This window comes from Harpegnathos saltator, unplaced genomic scaffold (genome assembly GCF_003227715.2).
Source record: "Harpegnathos saltator strain DR-91 unplaced genomic scaffold, Hsal_v8.6 scaffold0, whole genome shotgun sequence".
In the NCBI taxonomy this organism is placed as follows: domain Eukaryota; kingdom Metazoa; phylum Arthropoda; class Insecta; order Hymenoptera; family Formicidae; genus Harpegnathos; species Harpegnathos saltator.
The window spans coordinates 141,333-162,305 of NW_020229871.1; positions in this window are offsets into that span (position 1 = coordinate 141,333).

A 20,973-nucleotide genomic window follows, 5' to 3' on the forward strand; every position below is an offset into this window, starting at 1 on the left:
GACATTGTCGATGGGTTACGTTGAGCTTCTTTCACAGTTCTCCTATCATCGCACTTGTGTTACGTCTCCATCCCCGACTATGTACATTTCCGACAATGTTGTGTTGTAAATATTTTGTATAAATTTTATGAACTGCGCTTTTCGAAACTTTATATTTTTCAGCTATTTTACAAAGACTTAACTTATTTTTGCAGTCTGAAATAATTAGATTCTGCAGATGAACGGAAAACTTTTTTTTGCTTAGACATGTCTGTTTATTAATTTTAATTGTACTGGTACAAGAATCAATGTACACTGAGGACGTAATAACATTATATATTAGGTAAAGCTTAATGTTTGTTTATATTGTTCCACTTTGAATATAGAACTTTCTGTTTGTCCATTTAATTTTGTCCAAGGTCTAAATGCTAACCATATGAATAAATATATGTAAACAGTTACAGAAACACTGTTTTTACAATTATATTTACTAAATTAATGTTCTTTCATGCCGATAAGAATATTTTACGTTCAAAATTTAAAATTTATTTACAACATGGAATGAAACAGAGGATTTGCCAAAATTTATGCAGTGTCCACTTAATTTTATCCACGACTGTATATTACACGTAATCAAAGACTTTTATATTATATATGAAGATAGCATAGCATATTAAAAATTACACAAGCACATTTGATTAATTCGTGTACTTCTATAGAACATCACGGTGTAACACGTTGAGTGCCATGTCATCCATATTTGCATGACGTATTTTCGTAAAGGCCTCGTCATTCATTTAAGATTTGATGTAAAGTTTTCTAACATGAATAATTGATTCATTACGATTAATTTTATTAAATATCTTGTCTAATCGAGTACAACTTGTATGGTTGGCAATGTATTCATCCTTTGAACACCGAGTGCGAAACGCTTTTTATAAATCAAAGCGAATGTGGAATGTGCTATGAGCCAAATAGCACTTCGTAGAACTCAACATAAAAGTGAAACTCTTATATCAAGCTTCAAAGTGATAATAGTGCTGAAATTATGATAATTGCAATGTACAATGATAACGTGTTAACACGTAAACATATTTATTATTAAGAAAAATAATAATAACTTTTGTAGTGCAATTTTCATGTCTCTTTTTTTCTAAAATATTATTTCGTCATAAAAATTTCTGTTACATTTTTAACAAAATTAATAGACAGCAAGACAACCCTCAAAGGGTTTAATAATTTCATTTTGTATATGAATATGGCGATTAGAAAATTTGAGTGCTAGGTTTACATTGATTCGAATCTAACGTGGCACTTAATGTGATGAAAGAACCAACAAGCCCAATATAACATGTAACATATCTATTAGTTGTAATTTTTTACTCAACAATGTACAATTGTTATACAGGATGAATGAAAAGTATGGAAACCTTTAAAAATCCCGAAAGATATAAGTTTTACAAAAAAGTGTTTCAGACAAAAGTTATAAGACTCAAAACGATGTATTTACTGATTTTATCAATTTGATCTTGAATGGCGTTGCCAAGGTCAGGTCAAGGTCAACATATTTTTTTTAAACAGAAATTCCCTTTTTTATTATATCATATTTTTCTACCAATTAATTTTAATAACTTTTATATGAAACATTTTTTTATTTGCCTAACATTTTTTGAGATATTTAAGAAAAACTTGGTCACTTTTTCAATATTTAACTTACGATATCTTGCTAATTATTTGTCGAAAAATAAAATGGTATTGGATTTGTTTACTCTACTTGGTCTCAAGAATATATTGTTACAATAGCACCCTGACTTTTGTTAATTTGATGATTTTGAAATTTCCAAAAGTCAATAAGTTAACAAAAGTTAGGGCACTATTGTAACAATATATTTTTGAGAACAAAAAGAGTAAAAAAATCTAGTACCATTTTTTCTTCCGACAAATAGCGAGATATCGTAAATTAAGTCTTGAAAAGTCATCAAGTTTTCCTTAAATATCCCAAAATATATTAGGCAAATAAAAAAATGTTTCAGACAAAAATTGCTCAAATTAATTAGTAGAAAAAGATGATATAATAAAAAATGGGGGTTTCTATTAAAAAAAATAAGTTAACCTTGACCTGATTTTGACGTCACTTAAAATCATATTGATAAGATCAGTAAATATATTGTTTTGAGTCTTATAACTTTTGCCTGAAACACTTTTCTATAAAACTTATATCTTATGAAATTTTTAAGGGTTTCCATACTTTTCACTCACCCTGTATAACGCGTGTATTATATTTAGTTACATTGTTAAGTAGGAAATTATAATTAATGTGTTTCATTGTGTTTATTGGAAGAAGTAACAAAGAAAACTTATTGATGGTTAGTGATGGTAATAAAAATTAAAATAAGCTTATTTTGACGTTAAAGGAGATTGATAGATCTATATCCTACACGGAGAAAATTTTTACTAAATCATATATATCACTTATATGCAGTGCTAGAAAAAATAAATCATACACCTTTCAACAAATTAAATTTGTTTGTTATAGCTATTTTTTTAAAAAGCAAATAAATTATTAGATACAGGAAAATTGAAGCATTTCAAAAGTATTTAAATAAAGAATATATGAAATAATAAAAATTGTGCTTAATTCTTTCGTTAAATATTTATTATTTAATTATGAAATAATAAACATTGTGCTCAATTCTTTTGTTAAACATTTATTATTCAATGTTGTTACCAGGTATGTAAATATGAAACCGGAATTTTTATATAGAAAATATACGTTTATTGTATGAAAATGATAAAAAATATTTTATTCAAAGTATTGCCTATCGCTAGCTATACATTTTTCCCACCTGTCTGACAATTTGTGAATGCCACGCTAAAAAACTGTTGCTCTTTTGAGGTAAACCAGTTATCGAGCCATTTTCGTACATTTTCGTAAGAAGTGAAGCGCTGCTCAGCAAGTGCGTGTCCCATCGATGCAAATAAGTAATAATCGGACGGAGCCAAGTCTGGTGAGTAAGCCGCATGCGAAAGTATTTCCCAACTAAACGCCTCAATCGTTTCCTTGACCAGTTTTGCTGTGTGTGATGGTGCATTATCATGAAGCAAAATCACTTTGTGTTGCCTTTTTTTATATTCTGGTTGTTTTTCACGCAAAGTTTGATTCAAATCGATCATTTGTTGTTGGTAGCGTTCAGTATGAACCTGGTTTCACCAGGTTTTAGCAGCTTATAATAGATTACACCCTTCTGGTCCCACCAAACACAGAGCGTTGTCTTCCGTCCATAGCGATTTGGCCTTGCAGTCGATGTCGATGGTTCGCCTGGAGTTACCCATGATCTTTTACGCTTAGGATTCTCAAAATATATCCACTTTTCATCGCCAGTCACAATTCGATGGAGAAATGACTTGACAACTATTTGTCAAATCAAAAAGTTGTTCATGAGAAAGTTTTATATATTCGGGAGGCTTTTCTAACTATATAAATATTAAGTTACTCTCTGCCCCGTTTACTTTTGTACCTGGCGAGCAGTATTTCACAAGTGGTTTTTCGGTTTTCCTGCTGTCTTTCATTCAGTTCATGTGGAACCCATTTTCCCATCTTCTGAATCTTTCCCATGGCTTTCAAACGTATGGAGACGGCTTCTCGTGTCACATTTAATTGACCCGTTGTTGTTTGAGCGTCATCCTCATCCAACAGTGCTTGCAATTCGCTGTCTCCAAGCTTTTTCGGTGGTCTTCCACGTTCTTCGTTTCTCACGTCAAAATCGCCACGTTTGAATTTTTAAACCACTCAAAGCACTGTGATTTACCAAGAGCATGCTCACCGTAAGCTTCGACAAACATTCGATGCGATTGTGCAGCAGTTTTCTTCAAATGGTAACAGAAAATCAATGCTGTCCGCAAATCGTAGCTTCCAGACACAAAATTCGATATGTTCAACGCTATTACAAACTATGCTAATGTATGAAACTTGTATTGTTGTGAGTTGAAAATCTTTGTCGGATGTCAACAAATGGAAATGGTGCCAATGACGCGGTTTGACGGTAACTACATTGACAGCTAGGGCCATCTATGGGCAAATTCCAGTTTCATATTTACAGACCTGGTGTATTTCGCTTTGGACAAAATACATAATATATTTACATAATATAATATAATATTAGGATAGTATAATAAGCATAGTGTAAGGAACTGTCAATATTTACATTTCATTGGTCTGATATTGTTCATTCTACTGTTTGTTTACACTGTATCTACGATTAGAATTTGTTTGGAGTTAATAGTAACTGATAAACAAGAATGATGTCGAAAGCCAATTTCTTTTGATGTTGGAAATTTGATCATTCACGACCGACAGAATGGCAAGTCTAGGATAATTGCTAATAAATATTTAATTTATATTAGAGCAGTACAATATATCTGGAAAAAAATATGAAACACAGGGGAATGTGGCAAATTATTATGTGAAAAAGATCAAAAGCGGGTTACAATTTTTCGTGATGATGTCAGATTTGTTTGAATGGTAAAACAAAATCCGAAGCTATCATCACGAAACATTATGGAATCGATAAACCTGATTGTCAGCAATCGCATTATGTATCGCAAACTTAGAGAAACTAGATTGAAAAGCGTATTCGCATCAAAGCGTCCTTTCATCAATAAAATGAATAAGAAAGAGCGATACGAATTTGCTAGAAATACGCGAAAATACTTCTAGACTTTTGGAAAAAAATTATTGTGGTCCGATTAGAGCAAGTTTGAGTTATTCGAACAAAAATGGCAGTCTAGAGTGTGACGCAAATCTGATGAGGCTCTCAAAAAAGTAAATATTCAGAGAAGACTATAAAACATGGAGGCGATAATATCGTGAAATGATGCTTCGCATGGCCTAGCGTCGGTAATTTGGCTCGAATTGAAAACACTATAACAGTAGAAAGATGTATCGATATATTGTGTAAGAATTTAAAAAAGTCTGTTATAAAATTGGGTTTAGAAAACAACTTTATCTTTCAGCAAGATAATGACCTTAAACGTAAAGTTAAGGAAATCACTGCCTTTCTCAAATCTAATAAAATAAAACTGCTCGAATGATCGCCAATCATCAGATTTAAACTCTATTGAAAATCTACGGGGTTTAGATGGGAACATGGATAAAAAACGAATGTAACTGACAAGATATCGTATTACGTAACAATCCAGAATGCCTGGGAGGAAATTAATTCTGGATACTTAAAAAAATTAGTTAAAAGTATGCCGCACCGACTAGAAGCAGTAAAAACTAAAAGTGGCCCGTTTTTTTTTTGCGGGTGAGTTTGTCCAAAGCAAAATGTAATGAATTGTAATATATTGAATAATAAATGTAATGTATTAAATAATAAGTTGTTTACAAAAAAATTCAGCATAATTTTTATCATTCAATATTTTCTTTATTTAAATACTTTAATATACTTTGATTTCCCTACAACTAATAATCTATTTGCTTATTAAAATAATAGTTTCACTAATAAATTCAATTTATTGGAAGATATGATTTATTTTGTTCAATGCTGTATATTACATAAATGGAATATATTTATTCCAAAGTTCAAATTTATATTACAACAATTAATTAATAGTTTTTCAGATATCTTATTAAATTTATAATACAAAAATTTATGTTAGATGCAAAATAATTTTCCATGCTTCTATCAAAGATTTTAAATAATATGAGTATACCCTTGCCAGATAAACTAATAAAGTACTTTCTTAATATACAAATATTAGTATCTTCCAAAACCTTTTCTCCGTATAGTTGTACTAGCATAGATAATCGATTAGCGAAATGTAGATAAAAAAATGAGGGATAGGTAATATCTTAAAAATTAGGTATCGACGATAAGTAAGACGTTAATCTAACCTGATGAACCACAATCTACTAAGGAACTTACGAATACGCTTAATTAGAAAATAAAGAATGCACGCAATAGATGTAATATACAGCCCACATAATTCTTAACAGCTGAATATTTCGGAAACTATTTGTCAAATCAAAAAGTTGTTCATGAGAAAATTTTATGTATTCGAGGGGCCTTTCTAACTACATAAATATTAAGTTACTCCCTACCTCCCTTAAAGGGGGGAAGGGGGTAACTTCGCAATTTCAAACGGGACTCCCTATAAAATGTTAGATGGTTGGATTCTACAGTAAAAAACAAGTAAATTTTGATCAAAACACTTTTTTGTCAGATGTTTCTGTTAAAAGATATGACGGTGTAAAATTTTGAAGCTACAGGAAACGTAAAAGCATCGTATATCCTTGTCTTTTGTCGGTGATTCAAACGTAAACAAACATTCATACATTCATTGAGATCAATTTAACTATTCATGAAAATCTTGTCAGATGTATGTTACTATTCGAAAAGTTAGCACCGTGAAAATCATAGCTATCACTATATTATGTATATTTGTATGTATATGTTATATATATTTGATACAGAAATGAATATGTTATTAGTATTAGGTGAATGCCAAAAAAATTATCGGCGTGCAGCAGTAATGTTTTTTGAACATTATAGAATTAAAAAATCGCACGTGTCATTTTTTAATGTAGAAAAGCGGCTTCGTGAACATGGTAAATTGCGTCCAACAACTCACAATAAACGTAAAAGTATTACTAATGAGAGAAACAGTGCTGATGTTCTTGGTGCAAAGAAACATCTGATAAAAAAATGTTTTGAACAAAATTTACTTGTTCTTTACCGTAGAACCCAACCATCTAACATTTTATAGAGGGTCCCGTTTGAAATTGCACTGTAAACGGGGCAGAGAGTAACTTAATATTTATATAGTTAGAAAAGCCCCCCGAATATATAAAACTTTCTCATGAACAACTTTTTGATTTGACAAATAGTTTCCGAAATATTCAGCTGTTAAGAGTTATGTGGGTCACCCTGTATATAATAAATTATATTATATACATATAGTATTTTTTTCTTTCTATAGTATTAATGATTATATATATATATTGGGTGAGTGCAAAAGTTCGTGCGGAGTTTCAATAGATGGAGTTATAAGCGTCGTAAAGTGTTGTCATTAATACTTCCATCTACATATTATATAACGTTGGAAAGGTGACGTCTTCAGCTGTTATTAAAAAAAAAATCATTTGTTTTCATACAAACTGCTTCGAGAAATATCACTTTAAAAATGAGTATCGATAAGGTGCATTTACGGCATGTTATGCTTTACGAGTTTCGGAAGGGAATAAACGTTGCCGCAGCCGTAAAAAACATTCAGGATGTTTATCAGGATGAAGCACCAGCTAAACGAACTGTGGAAAAATGGTTTGCTAAATTTCGGCGCGGAGAATTTAACCTTGAAGACGAGCCACGCTCTGGTCGACCTTCTGACATTGATGACGATGCTTTGCGTACTTTAGTGCTCAATAATCCGCGAATTTCAACAGAAGAAGTTGCTACAGTACTAAACGTTGACCGATCAACCGCTTTTCGGCGTTTAAAAAAGATGGGATTCGATTTGAAGCTCGATATATGGGTGCCCCATTTGCTGACCGAGAAGAACAAAATCAAGCGAATTTCTGCAGCCGTTTCTTTACTCGGGCGGCTCAATAACGAGTCGTTTTTGGATCGACTAGTGACGGGCGATGAGAAATGGGTCCTCTACAACAATATTCAGCGCAAACGGACATGGAAACAATCAGGTGAGCATGGTGACGCAATGCCAAAGGCCAGTTTGCACCCGATGAAGGTGATGCTTTCTGTTTGGTGAGATTGCAAGGGCATAATCTATTTCGAGCTTCTCCCCGCTGGCGAAACGATTGATTCGGACAAGTACTGTCGCCAATTAACCAATCTGAATCGAGAAATAAAAGAGAAACGTCCGATTTTGTCAAATCGCAAGGGAGTCGTCTTTCATCACGACAACGCCAGACCACACGTTTCGAAAAAGACGCTGCGCAAACTGAAGAGCCTGAAATGGGATGTCTTAACGCATCCACCGTATTCTCCTGATATCGCACCATCTGACTATCACTTGTTCCGGTCATTGCAAAATTATTTAAATGGAAAAAACTTTGACTCTTTGGAGACCTTAAAAAACGGCGTCTCTTCGTTCTTCGAATCTAAACCGCGCAGTTTTTATGATCGAGGCATCCGTATGCTGCCAGAACGTTGGGAAAAGATTATAGAAAACGATGGAGAATATATTATTGATTGAATAAAGATTTTTGTTTGCCTAATCACTGTGTGACTTTTACTCACAAACTCCGCACGAACTTTTGCACTCACCCAATATATATATATATATATACAATCGCGAATGTCTGTTATATTATATATTATATTCTTTTTTCCTTTTATTTCAAATACAACTAGAGTCCTCTAAAGTGCCATTGTAAACTTAGAATAAAGTTCTGAGACTATAAAATATTCGTCTAATTTTTTTTTCTTAAATACTTCTACTTATTCTCAATTACTCAGATGCATTTGGATTTTGATAAGATTTTATTATCAAGAAAATATTTCTTTAATTTTGTAATATGGTTATCAGTCCATTCGGATTGGCTTGCCGGTATCTGGTTCCAACGGTAGAAAAAAAGGCTAGAGTAAAAAGAGAAAGAGAAATCGTGAATAAAATATATTTTTATTTACACACTATCCATGTATACTATTTACAAAAATTGTGCTTATTTCTAAATGGATACCCTTTGTGACAGGTGCTTAATCGGCATTATCATGTGGAGGTCTCGACGCGGTGACGCGGATTTATGATCGCTTTGCTATTATGATGCTGTCGTGAAGTCAATCATTTGGTGTTGATGGGCAATCGGAAAAGGAAGCTTCATGTCATGAAGAAGAATGCTGTGGCAAAGATAACTGCTTATCTCGTTGAAGCAGGAACTGAATCCTTACTTGTTGGCTTACTGGTATTCCTATAATCTATTCTATAGGGTATCCAGTAATTAGCTGTCAACCCGATGTGTGAAGGTAGATTGGGTTAAGTTGAAAAGAAAAGTAAAATACACTTTTGCAAGAATTATCGAGTAATTAATATCGAGTAATTATTATCAAGTTATTAATAACTGAAATCTGACGAATGAGCGCACGCCGAGATGGATGATTAGAGGAGCGTTATAGCTTCTCGGGTCACAGCGCGGTCGACTTAGCAACTGTTGGCGGCATGCGGCGAGACAAAACAATAGCGGCAGGTCATCCTCTTCTCGCCGCGCATAGATAACAGTTTCTGGATTGACTAGGCCACGCTGTGGCTTAAGCTGCAACGCTTCTTTATAAAATAAAATATCTATAAAATGTAAGAAGGGAAAGTTTTATTTTTAGTATCTGAACAAATGGAAAAGCATGTTCTTTTCAGGTATCATAATGAGATGGGCCATCTAGGGCTCAACAAGATGATTGACAGCATCCGGAAGTTCTACTGGTTTCCTAAAATGAGAGAGAAATGCGAAAAACACATACACAGCACATACACAGTTTAAAATCTATTACTTTTTCACCGTCCTCAGGAAAATCCGAAGGAATTCTATATTCTATTCAAAAAGATAACACGCCTTTGAAAATGATTTACGTTGATCATCATGGAGTGGTAGATCGAAAAACGATCGTTGAAAAAGTATATATTCTTAGTTGTAGAAATTTTTTTCCAAATTTGTGCAACTATACGCTACTAAAATAACTAATACTAAAGAAATAATCGGATGCTTGACGCAATACTTTCAGTACTATAGTACATCAAGAGTCCTCCTTCAAGAATTTCAGATCGAGGAAGTTCCTCTATTTCTACCGAGTTTGCCGAATTTTTAAATAAATACGACATTTGACATATAAGAATAACTATCGGATCACCGCAGGCCAACGGCCAAATTAACCGCACTAACCATACCATAACACCGATATTGGCTAAATTGACAAATAATGACAATGGTCAGTCATGGTACAAATTTCTAGATCGAATAGAATATTCTATTAACAATATAATAAACAGGTTTATCGGAAAGATTCTTAGTCGGTTAATCTTTGGCTTTGATCAACGCGCTCCATATCCCGATCTTATTAAAGATTATATAGACGATTTAAAGGGGGCACCTCATGTAATGGTTAAAAAAATCTAATTTTTTTATGCACAATTTAATATTTTAATCCATCAAGAATATGTTCCTTGAGTTTTAGAACGAAATTCGAAGAATTAACGTAGCTGTAGACGATGTAATTACTGATCGTCAAGTAGTTAAAGCGCCGAGCGTGCGGTGGCGCACAATACGTCCTTTCTACCGTCCTTTTAGGTTAAGCGAACACAACTGGAATATCTCTTTTGTGTACCCTATAGAAACGTTATAGTCTATAGTGTATACATTCGTGTCCCTTTGTGTTGATATAATAGTCATCTCGAACCAGTTCTATCTTAGAGGCACAGTCTTGTTTCGAACGAAGTACAGCAGTGTAAAGATGCCTCCAAAAATAAATAAAGAAGATACTTATCGTCCGAGTAGGTCACGAAAAAGAAAATTCGCAGCATAATAATTGTCACTAGGAATAGATAGTTGATGTAAGTGGCGTGTCGCAGTTGCAAAAACGTGTCCAAGCGCCCGGGGGCAGCCAAAATATGGCGTCGACCCCGGGGCTTATTTATATGATTTGCACCGGATAAGGAGGGGCAACGATGGAGGCCAGCATACATGGATAGCAGGTCTTAAAAGGATAGCAACCTTTGACTTTGAGAGACTGTCAGCTTGTACCACCAGGTACAAGTAACAATGCCTCTCTCTGTAGTCGCCGTGCGTTCGGGATAGCACTAGAGATGTCGCTTCCGAACGACATCTCTCAACGTTATCTGGGGAGGGGAGAGTGTCGTGAGCGTGGAGCGTCAGATAGCTCAGTGGTCTAGAGCAGTCGCCCGGCAAGCGAAAGACCAGGGTTCGATTCGATTCCCGGTCTAGCGACTACCGCGCTCTCGATATTTTTCTCTCTTCGGAACGAAAAATGAGATGCAGGTCCCGAACGCACGGCGTCCCGTCGCCACCTAGTACGCCCTCCTTCTTTCATGAGGCTTTCTGGTACTGTAGAAAATGTTGAGCACTTGCCTGCACTTTATCCGGATGTGCAGAAAAACTTATTGTCAAATAAAACTTATTGTCAATATACAAAGAGCTTTCCAGAAAAGATCTTTTAGAAAGATGTTTAGACAGGCACACGCAGAATGCAAACGAAAGTTTCAACTCGACAGTGTAGCGTTTGATCCCTATAAACATCTCAATTGTGGCTTCAAAACGATCGAAATTGTCGCTTTTATAGCCGCTGGCGTTTTTAATGAAGGCTTTAATTCCATTTTGTAAATATTGCACAGCATGGATATTTTGATAACCACAGCATGGTTATTGGTCAACAATGAAAAATATTTGCTGATCAATACGCACAACGCACAACGGATACGGAGGCAAGAGCAGTACAAGCAGCTCTAAAGATGTTCAATCGGCTCGTCGAGGACAGAATGCGGCCTTACTAGAATTTTTTTAAAAAACAAAAGGTTTACTTTATGGGCCTGGCATATCAGATTAGCTAAAACAGTAAATAAATTGTTGGCTATCTGTACCTAAAACTTTAAACGCCTTCTTCTTGAAACTACTTTTTTAAAATTAGCGTGCAAGATAACTCAAAAACTATTCAGCCGATCGAGTTCTCCCTGTGCACATATATAGATACATACTTTCCTCATAAATTGAATCTCTATTTGCAATTTTATTGTTTAATTAAACAAATTACTTTTATTATATAATTAATACGAAAATTTTTCGTAAAAATCGATATTTTTTTCTATGTGTCGCCATTTTTACAATTTTGTATTATTTTCTTTAACAATAGGTTCAATTAATAACGCAAATCCCACAAAAAAGAAATCGATTTGGTTTCTTTGTTTCAGATGAATACAAGCAGCGCTACATTGCACGCCGACAAGCGACTTCAACGCCGACGCATCAGATTAACATTATTATTATTTATAAAATACATATTTTTCTGTCAAAAAAATTTTTTGTAGTAGTTCAATATTACAATAACATACCCTGAAAATTTCAAAAGAATTGGTCGTATAATTTCCTCAAACAAATTCCGAAAAATCACCTAATTTTCAGCGCGTTACATGAGGTGCTCCCCTTAAGTTCTCTTCAAGATTTGAAAACTATTCGAAACGAAGCAATTAATTGTATTTTGCAATCTCAATTCCAGCAAAAACAACTGTATGATAAGAAACATTGCACCATAAAAATATAATATAGGTGATATGATCATAGCCCGAAATTTTGAGAGTGTGTCGAGTGTCTCTAAAAGACTGATATCTCTTCAAAAATCCATATGAAATAACTAAAACACTTACAAATGACCATTATATAGTATCTAATCCTCCTGGATTTCAAAATACACAGCGATCGTATGTCGAAACATGGGAAGCAATATGCGCCTCTGAATCAAATCCTAAACAGATATAAGCGTACTAAAAAAGAAAGTATCATCGAATTCATCTATGTATGCCTCAAATTAACTCCATTTAGTTTATTATTGTTTCTATTATACTACAAGCCGATCTATTTCACTTTGTATTAGGTCATTAAGTATGAAATGTCCGATTTCGAATCAAAAGTTTGGTTTATTATATCTCAAACTAGGAATAGCATAATTAATCCAAATATGCGCCTAAACTATCGACACAGTTCTGCCATCTTAGCTTATTCATATCAGCATCGAAGAAGCCTGAAGAGCGAGTGATGATGAAATCGCGGAAGGCGTTTCCCACAGCTTGTTGAGAATTGAATTTTTGCCATGCAATTATATATCCGAGAACTATTATCTTCATCTTTATTTCTTTGTAATAACAATTAAAAATAATTTTTTTAAATCAGTTTTTTGTACGGATTTTTTTGCGGAACAAACGCTGGGACGCTTGTACTTGGCGCCTTTTTCTTTTTTTTTAAAGTAATTTTGTTCGGATTTCACATCTTTTTTTACAAATATGTATGTATGTGTGCATATATTTACGTTTATATGTAGATAATTTTTCCTGAATATTTTTTTCCATATAAATAATTAGACAAGTTTCAGATGATAAATATTAAATTAACTGACGCGTACCTAAGTCAAAAAATGGATCGAAGTATCTCACATATAAAATTGCTTCGTTCTCATATGCATTTAGCGCGTGCCTTTTTGTAATTGTAATTGATGATAGACAAACTGTCAAGACTCAATAATCATCATACTTTAGATGGTGTTTAGAATAGGACTTATATATACAACAGGAAAGTATAAATAAGTGAATTCAAATGTTCAATTTCTAACATCACAAGTCAAAATGTCTACATGAGGTTGTCAACTAATCATTGAAAGCAGTGTTCCGATGTTGGAGAGGCTGCACGCGCATGCACGACAATCTCTATTCGAAAGAGAGAGATAGAGGCTCTCTGTCTCTCTCTTTCGAATAGAGATTTAACGCTCATACGCGTGCAGCCTCTCTAATATATTGGAAAACTGATCGAAAGTATGATTACCACTTAAAAAAATATAATTTTTTTTTCTTTGATGTTCCGTTTTCTGTTGTATGTATAGGTTTCCTGTTGTATATATAGATTTTACTTTAAACACTATCGAAAATGCAATGATTATTAAGCTTCGACAAAAAACGGAACATGAAAAAAAAAATTGTATTTTGCTTAGATGGTAATCATACTTTCAATGGTGTTTAAAATAGGATTTAATCAATTGAATAATATAAATTTTTTTTGCGACGTTGACAACTTCCTGTAGACACTCTGTTTTATGATTGCATTTAACAGACAATATAAGACTGCAATAAATTTTAGTTGTCTATGTTACAGCGTTGTTTTAATCCCCTATGTTACAGAGTGTTAAGTTGTGCTTTCTTTCCTTTTTCGTTTTGACCATAAAAGTTTTTTTGCGACATTAATTGACAACCTCCTGTAGATTCATTATTGCTTAAATTAAAGCTCGGCCAAGGTTAGAATTTTCGGCCGATTTTCGGAAGTTACGACTTCTATCTCCCTTTACTGCGCAGCGGATTCAGCAACTGACGGTCGCGGCTCGCGATTTCAGGACTGTTGAGATCATAATACGCATCTATTTGGTGCCTACTAAAGATGCGTTCGGGGAGCGCGTCGATCAGCGCTAACGCATCATTCAATCCTTGTACATGTAATGAGTGATAAAAATAGAATAACGTGTTAGCATTGACAGCACCTCCAGCAGCTCCTTTAACGCATCTCAAAGGCTAAAAAATAAATGTATTGATACAACTACTAGGTGCGCAACTAAGTTTCCAGGTTTTTTTGATCAATGAAAAATGGAAAATTTCAAGAGAAATACAAAAAATGGTTTATTCAAAGTATCGTCCCTCGCTAGCTACACATTTTTGCCATCTCTCTAGCAATACATGAATACCGCGACGACAAAACGACACGTCTTTGGACCGAAACCATTCATCCAACTAATTTTGCACTTCTTCGAAATTATCCAAGTGTTGCCCAGCCAAGCCATGCGCCATCGACCGGAACAAGTGATAATCGGAAAGGGCCAGGTCTGGCGAATACAGCAGGTGTAGTAGCAAATCCCATTTCAGCGTTTTGATAGTATCCTAGACGATGGAAGTGCGATGGCACGGAGCGTTGTCGTGCTGCAAAATCACTCGTTCGTGTCTCGTGTTCCATTCTGGCCGTTTTTCGAGCAATGCATGGTTCAAATTGATCAAATTGATCAGTTGTTGTCGGTAACGATGCTCATTGACAGTTTCGCCCGGTTTCAGCAGCTCATAGTACACGATTCCTTTCTAGTTCCACCAAACGCAGAGCATTGTCTTCTTTCCGAAGCGATTTGGCCGTGCCGTCGATGTTGATACTTCGCCAGGTGAACGAATTTTTGCGTTTGGGATTCTCGAAATATATCCACTTCTCATCGCAAGTAACAATTCGATGCAGGAAACTCTTTCTTTCATGCCGCAAAAGCAAAATTTTGGAAGTGGCTCTTCGATTTTCCATCTCTCTCTCTCAGTCAACTCATGCGACACCCATTTTCCTTCCTTTTGAATTTTTCCCATGGCATGTAAACGTTTGGAAATATCTTGGCGAGTCATGTTTAATGCCTCCGCAAGTTGATCTTGTGTTTGCGTATCATCTTCATCCAATAACGCTTGCAGATCGGTGTCCTCCGGCTTGTTTTTGGTCTTCCGGAGCGCTCCTTGTCCTCAGTGACGAAATCGCCACTTCTGAAGCGTTTAAACCAATCTTCACAGTTTTCGATGGTACATGTTCGCCGTAGACCTCTTCAAGCAAACGACGTGCTTCAGCTGCACTTTTTTCAAGTTAAAGCAGAAAAGCAAAGCTTCCTGCAAATGCTGTTTATTTGGCACAAAACTCGACATCTTCGTTGTTAGAAAAAATATTTTTGCGTTGCGATATGTTGGTATTACGACTGATTATTGTTAACAGATGTCCAAGCTATAAAAAAAAGCAACTTCAGACATGTGTGTCGACTACATGTGTCGTTAGCGCTATCCATGTGTGAAACCCGGAAACTTATTTGCGCACATAGTAAAATAAAATGTGCTTATAGAATAAATTTTAGCAACAACATTGGCTCGCTTTTGGAATTCTCATCGAGTTGTATATTAGAACCGCACTAACGATACGAATCGGACGCACCAATTAAGATTATCAACGTGAATGTTATGAATCGTATAGAATGCAGCGTTGTTAGTGGTGCGTACAGTAACAGTATGTGTGTACACTCAGAGGCAGGTATGGTGTGCCTCAGCGATCTCGTATACGCCTGTAAAACAACCGAAAGCGATGACAAGCATATACGCATACGCATATGGGCGTACTGTACAGCGCGAGAGAAGCGAAGAAGAAGAAGTGATGGGAGACGTTCCGATGTTGCATCCTTATCGCACGTTGCATGGTCGAGAGAGAAAGCATTACCAGACGTGGTACGGTTAATGGTATCCCCAATAGCTGTCTCACTCACTCTACGCTTGAATGCAGGCAATATGAGTGAGGCAGCTATAGGAACACCGCGCTGTTTCTATAAATGTCTCGCTGGCTCTAATAGCCATATATCACGCTTTCCTCTTTTCTCCTTAGCAGAAATGGCAATTAAGGAGGCAATCCTGTCTATAGGCCAGAAAAATAAACTATTTTCACGAATTTTTTTTTTCGAAAACTAATATTTTGGCTTACAGAGCACATAGGACAAAAGTAAAGACAGTTTTGTTTTGTAAGTCGACCCTAAGGAATCGATTGAGCCCACTTAGAACTCGATCAGATTAGCCGTTAGGGCGGAACAATAATAGTTGCCTCCGATCAACTAATGCTTCGCGTAAAGAGACACGGCCGGTCTCGAAGCCAGTGCGCGTCATTTCGCTCTCGCGTGCACTTGGCGCGAGACACTACCGTGTCTCTTGATATTTTTCCTTGCAAGAAATGGTCCAGTGTCTAAAAGAAGTGGTAGTTGCTTGGTGCAAGGTCTGGTGAATACAGTGGATGACAGAGAGTTTCCAGGTCTAGCTTCTGTAGTTTGAGTAATGTTTTTTGTGCGACATGTAGTCAAGCGTTGTCTTACAAGAGGGTTAGCCTGTCTCTATTGGTCAATCTCGGCTGCTTAATCAGAAGAATCTTCACCATTTCGTCCAGTTAGTTACAGTAGACATCCGTTGTAATTGATTAACCAGGTTTCATGAAGCTGTAGTGGATAATATCAGCGCTGGACCACCAAACAGACACTATTAGTTTTCTTTTGTGAATATTCAGTTTCGGACTGTGTTTCAGTATTTCATTTATATCCAACCATTGTGCCGAACACTTGCAATTGTCGAAAAGAATCCGTTGTTCATCAAATGTGACATTACGATGTAAAAATGGTTCACTTTTACGTCGTGATAATGTTACGTCCGAGAAATCTCGCGTAACTAAAAATCCGAAGAAATATAATTACTATTGGGTATGGGAATAAGTTTTAATCGTTTTTATGTAGACAAAAAACATAGTTTGAATATAAAAATATTAAATGATTTTATTCAAAATATTTTCTATCTGAACCTCCGCCCATCTTTCGGGCAATAAACGGATTCCTCGAGTGAAGAATTCTATTTCTTTCGAGGCGATCCAGTCATCGACCCATTTTTGTATGCTAAGTGCCGACTGCATCGACCGGAACAAATGATAGTCTGAAGAGGCAATGTCTGGTGAATATGGCGGGTGGGGTAGGATCTCCCATTTCACCTCTTCTAGGTATGTCCAGACGGGTTGACCAACATGTGGCCTAGCGTTGTCGTGCTGCAAAATCAGCTTCTCGTGTCTATCGCGCCATTCCGGCCGTTTTTCTTGAATAGCTTGTTTCAAACGCATTAGTTGAAGTCGGTAACGTTGGGAATTGATAGTTTCGGACGGTTTCAGCAGCTCATAATAGACTACACCCCGCATATCCCACCAGATACAGAGCATGACCTTTGACCCGTGAATATTGCGCTTTGGCGTTGATGGACCTAGTTCACCTGGCTTCACCCATGCTAGTTTGCGTTCAGGATTGTCGTAGTGAATCCATTTTTCATCGCCAGTGATGATCCGATGCAAAAAACTCTTTTTTTCTTATCGTTGAAGCAACATTTCGCACGTGACCAAGCACCTTTCAATGTCCTTTTCCTTCAACTCGTGTGGTATCCAACTTCCTGCCTTCTGAACCATTCCGAGCGCATGTAGACGTTTTCCACCGGTGGATCGATCAACATCCAATGCTGCAGACAATTCTTCAAGTGTCTGACATGGATCAATATCAAGCAATTTCTCAAATTCCTCATTTTGGAACTTTTTTGGGGCACCATCGCGTTCTTTGTCGTTGACATCGAAATCACCACTTTTGAAGCGTTGGAACCAATATCTGCAAGTTGGCTCCGATGGAGCATGGTCGCCGTAAACACTCCCCCGTGGACGCCACCTTGCCGTGGTGGGGGAGCTTGAAGGTCCCGATGAAGCGAGGAGCTGTATCGGCGGGGGTCTCCACCCCTGGAAGGTTCTACCATGCCGGAGAGGTCCGAGTGGAGGGACTGGACTAAGAGCGTCTATAAAACTCCTGGATGCGCAGCTGCCTCCAGGTTTTATCAAGGACTGGAGGGTCTCACTTCGGTGCGGCCCAAAAGCCCTTACAGCGCGGGCAGAACGGGCTCGTTAGCCTTGTGAAGGCAACTAGGTTCTAGGGGAAGGAAAACCCTGATTGGAAACCCGTACTTATAAGGACGTATAACTTTACACTATTGCGAGGGGCCAGGGTGTTTCGGCACCCTGGTACGGGAGATCCAGGCGAACCCCGGCAGACCCTAGCCTATCACACCGTAACCCTAGATCATGTCTCTGGGGCCGAGGGTCTTGCCTTAATTGGCCGGACCGCGAGGCGGGTCCTCTATAAAATATCACGTAATCCTACGGTTGAGGCATGCCACGCTTATGGGATGAATGGCAAGTATGTGACCTGTCGCTAGTGGTTCCTCACCCGTGGCACCTGGCGTACCACGGGGACATGCTAGCCTTACCTTGGGTAATGCGGGGACTCTACCCGGGGTCGACGCCTATTTCCCGCCGAACTCGTGGGACCAAAATGAAGGATTCCAATTTAAATAAAAACAACTCCGAGTCTTCGGGCTCAAGGTCACTAAAAGACGGGCGTAGCAGTCCGTCCATGGACCAACCACCCACTTCGGTGGGTGATTTTTTGAAGGTAGAGACGGGGGTTATAGAGGTGGTAGGAATCCGCCAGGCGGGTGCCTCCTCCCCTCCCCCGGGGAGGTAAAGCAAACAGACTCCAGAGGGCTAGCCTCTGGAGGGCCGTTAAAAACCGAGGACCCACCACCGTCCTCAAAGCAGCGCCTCTCTGACCGCGGAAAGTGCGCAGTGAGCCCATCGGTTAGGGTGACACGGGCGGCCACCCAACGCGGGACAAGCATGTCCCTGGGGTCCGGAGGTAAAACTCAGGTACCAGGGGTCAACAGGCCAGCTCCCCTATGCTCTAAGAGGGGGCAGAGGGAACCCCCCCCCCACCAACATCAAGGGGACATCAAGGGGATACAGGCGGGCCTAGATGAGGCAAAGGAGGGGACCGGCGGGGCAGCAGCAGTGTCGGGGCGGATCACCGGAGGCCCGGTGATCCGCTCCGACGTTCTCCTTCCACAGGGTTCAAGGATTCAGGTCCAAGGCCCTGGGAGGACCACGTCGGGACCAACATCGAAGGCAGGAGGCGCCAAAGACACCGGCGACGGGCGAAAGAGGGCCAGGGAGACTACCATCACCAGCGGCAGTTCCTCCGGCGCAGAGATTCCTGCCCTCGAACCTGTGAGGAGGGGGCCAGGCAGGCTTCCCACCATGGGGGCGAAGGTAGGGGTCAAGAAGAAGAAGGAGATGGAACTGGAGATGAAGAAGGAGGAGGACAGTAGGAGGCTGGAGGAGGAGATAAGGATCCTCCTCGACACGGGGATGTTTCGGTCCTTGGAGGACAGGCGCCCGGTCGAGGAGGTATTCCGTGACAATGCCACCATAAACCTCCTCAGGGAGGCCAGAGTGCCGGAACTGGCCTCGGAGGTGGGCCGTGCACTAGGCGCGGTTCGGTTGGTCTCACGGAGGTCCCGTACCTTGAAGGGAACCTTCGTGGGGCTACTGACCCGTGCCGTGGCCATCTCCGAGGCCGTTATGGCCACCCTGGTGGCCAGGACAGCAGAGCTGGACAGCAGGGGGGAGGCAGCATCGGAAACGAAGAGAGAGGCGGAGGAGCTCCGTAAGGAGCTAAAGAAACTGAGAGTGGAGAATAGGAGGCTGGGCGAGGAATTGGAGACCATGAAGGCCTCCGCTCCCTCCGCCCTTGCCCCCTCCCTCTCTACTCCCCACGGGGAGAAAATTGACATACGCGGAGGCGGCGGGAGGGTCTACGTCCACGTCCACGTCCACAGAGGAGGAGGAGGGAAACGCTTCCTTCCTCTCCCCCTTCTCTCATCAAGGGGAAAGGAGCAGAGGTAGAGGAGTCGCCCGGGGGGATATCGTCCTACGACGACAACGCCCCGGACCCCCCCCCTCCCCCAACGTGGAGAACGGAGAGAGCGGAAGAGGAGTTGGACGCCCCCGTGGCCGCCGCGGTCTCAGCTTGTGGCCACAGGTAGGAGCTCGACCGTATGCAGGCCGAGTTGGACTCCCTGAGGGCTGCGAGTGGGATGAGCCGGGTGGCTGTGGTGGCGGGGACTCCAGCGTCCACCACTTCTCCGGCGGTAACGGGGGAGGGAGAGAAGAAGAAGAGGAAGCAGGAGGTTCCCGGAGGGAGAGTCCAAGCCCCGCGAACACCGGCGGAGCCGGACAAGCGGAGAAAGGGCAAAGGCAAAAAGGAAAGAAGGAAGGAACAGAAAAAGAGACGGAAGTTTCCTCGGGCGAGATGAGCGTCTCTCAGCGGGGAGTCGGCGCCATGGTGGTGCGGTGTCCGTTGGCGGCGGCCGCTAAGGTCGCCGCCGCGAAGCGGGTTCCAATGGGCTGGACCCGCGCCGGGGTGACGGCATTGCCCGCTAGCGCAACGTTATGCTTCCGTTGCTTAGAGCGGGGACACGTGCGCGAGCGGTGCACCAGCGCCGTCGACCGCAGCAGTATGTGCTACCGCTGCGGTAACTCCGGCCACCGCGCCAAGGAGTGCCAAAAGGCGTTGCGCTGCCCGACGTGTGTCGAGGCGGGCAGGCCCTCCGGTCACAAGATCGGAGGGCCGGCCTACAAACCCCTTCCCGGCAGGGAGAAAAAAGGGAGGAGGGAAGAAGGAAGGGTAGGAAGAGAAACGGGGCACGGGGAAGGAGAACAAAGGCAGGGTGGAGGCCCGAACCACTACGGCCGGGGAACGTCTGGACCCGACAACTCTTAGGGAGGAGACCGGATTAGTCTCATCCCCACCGAGGGACTTAGAGGTA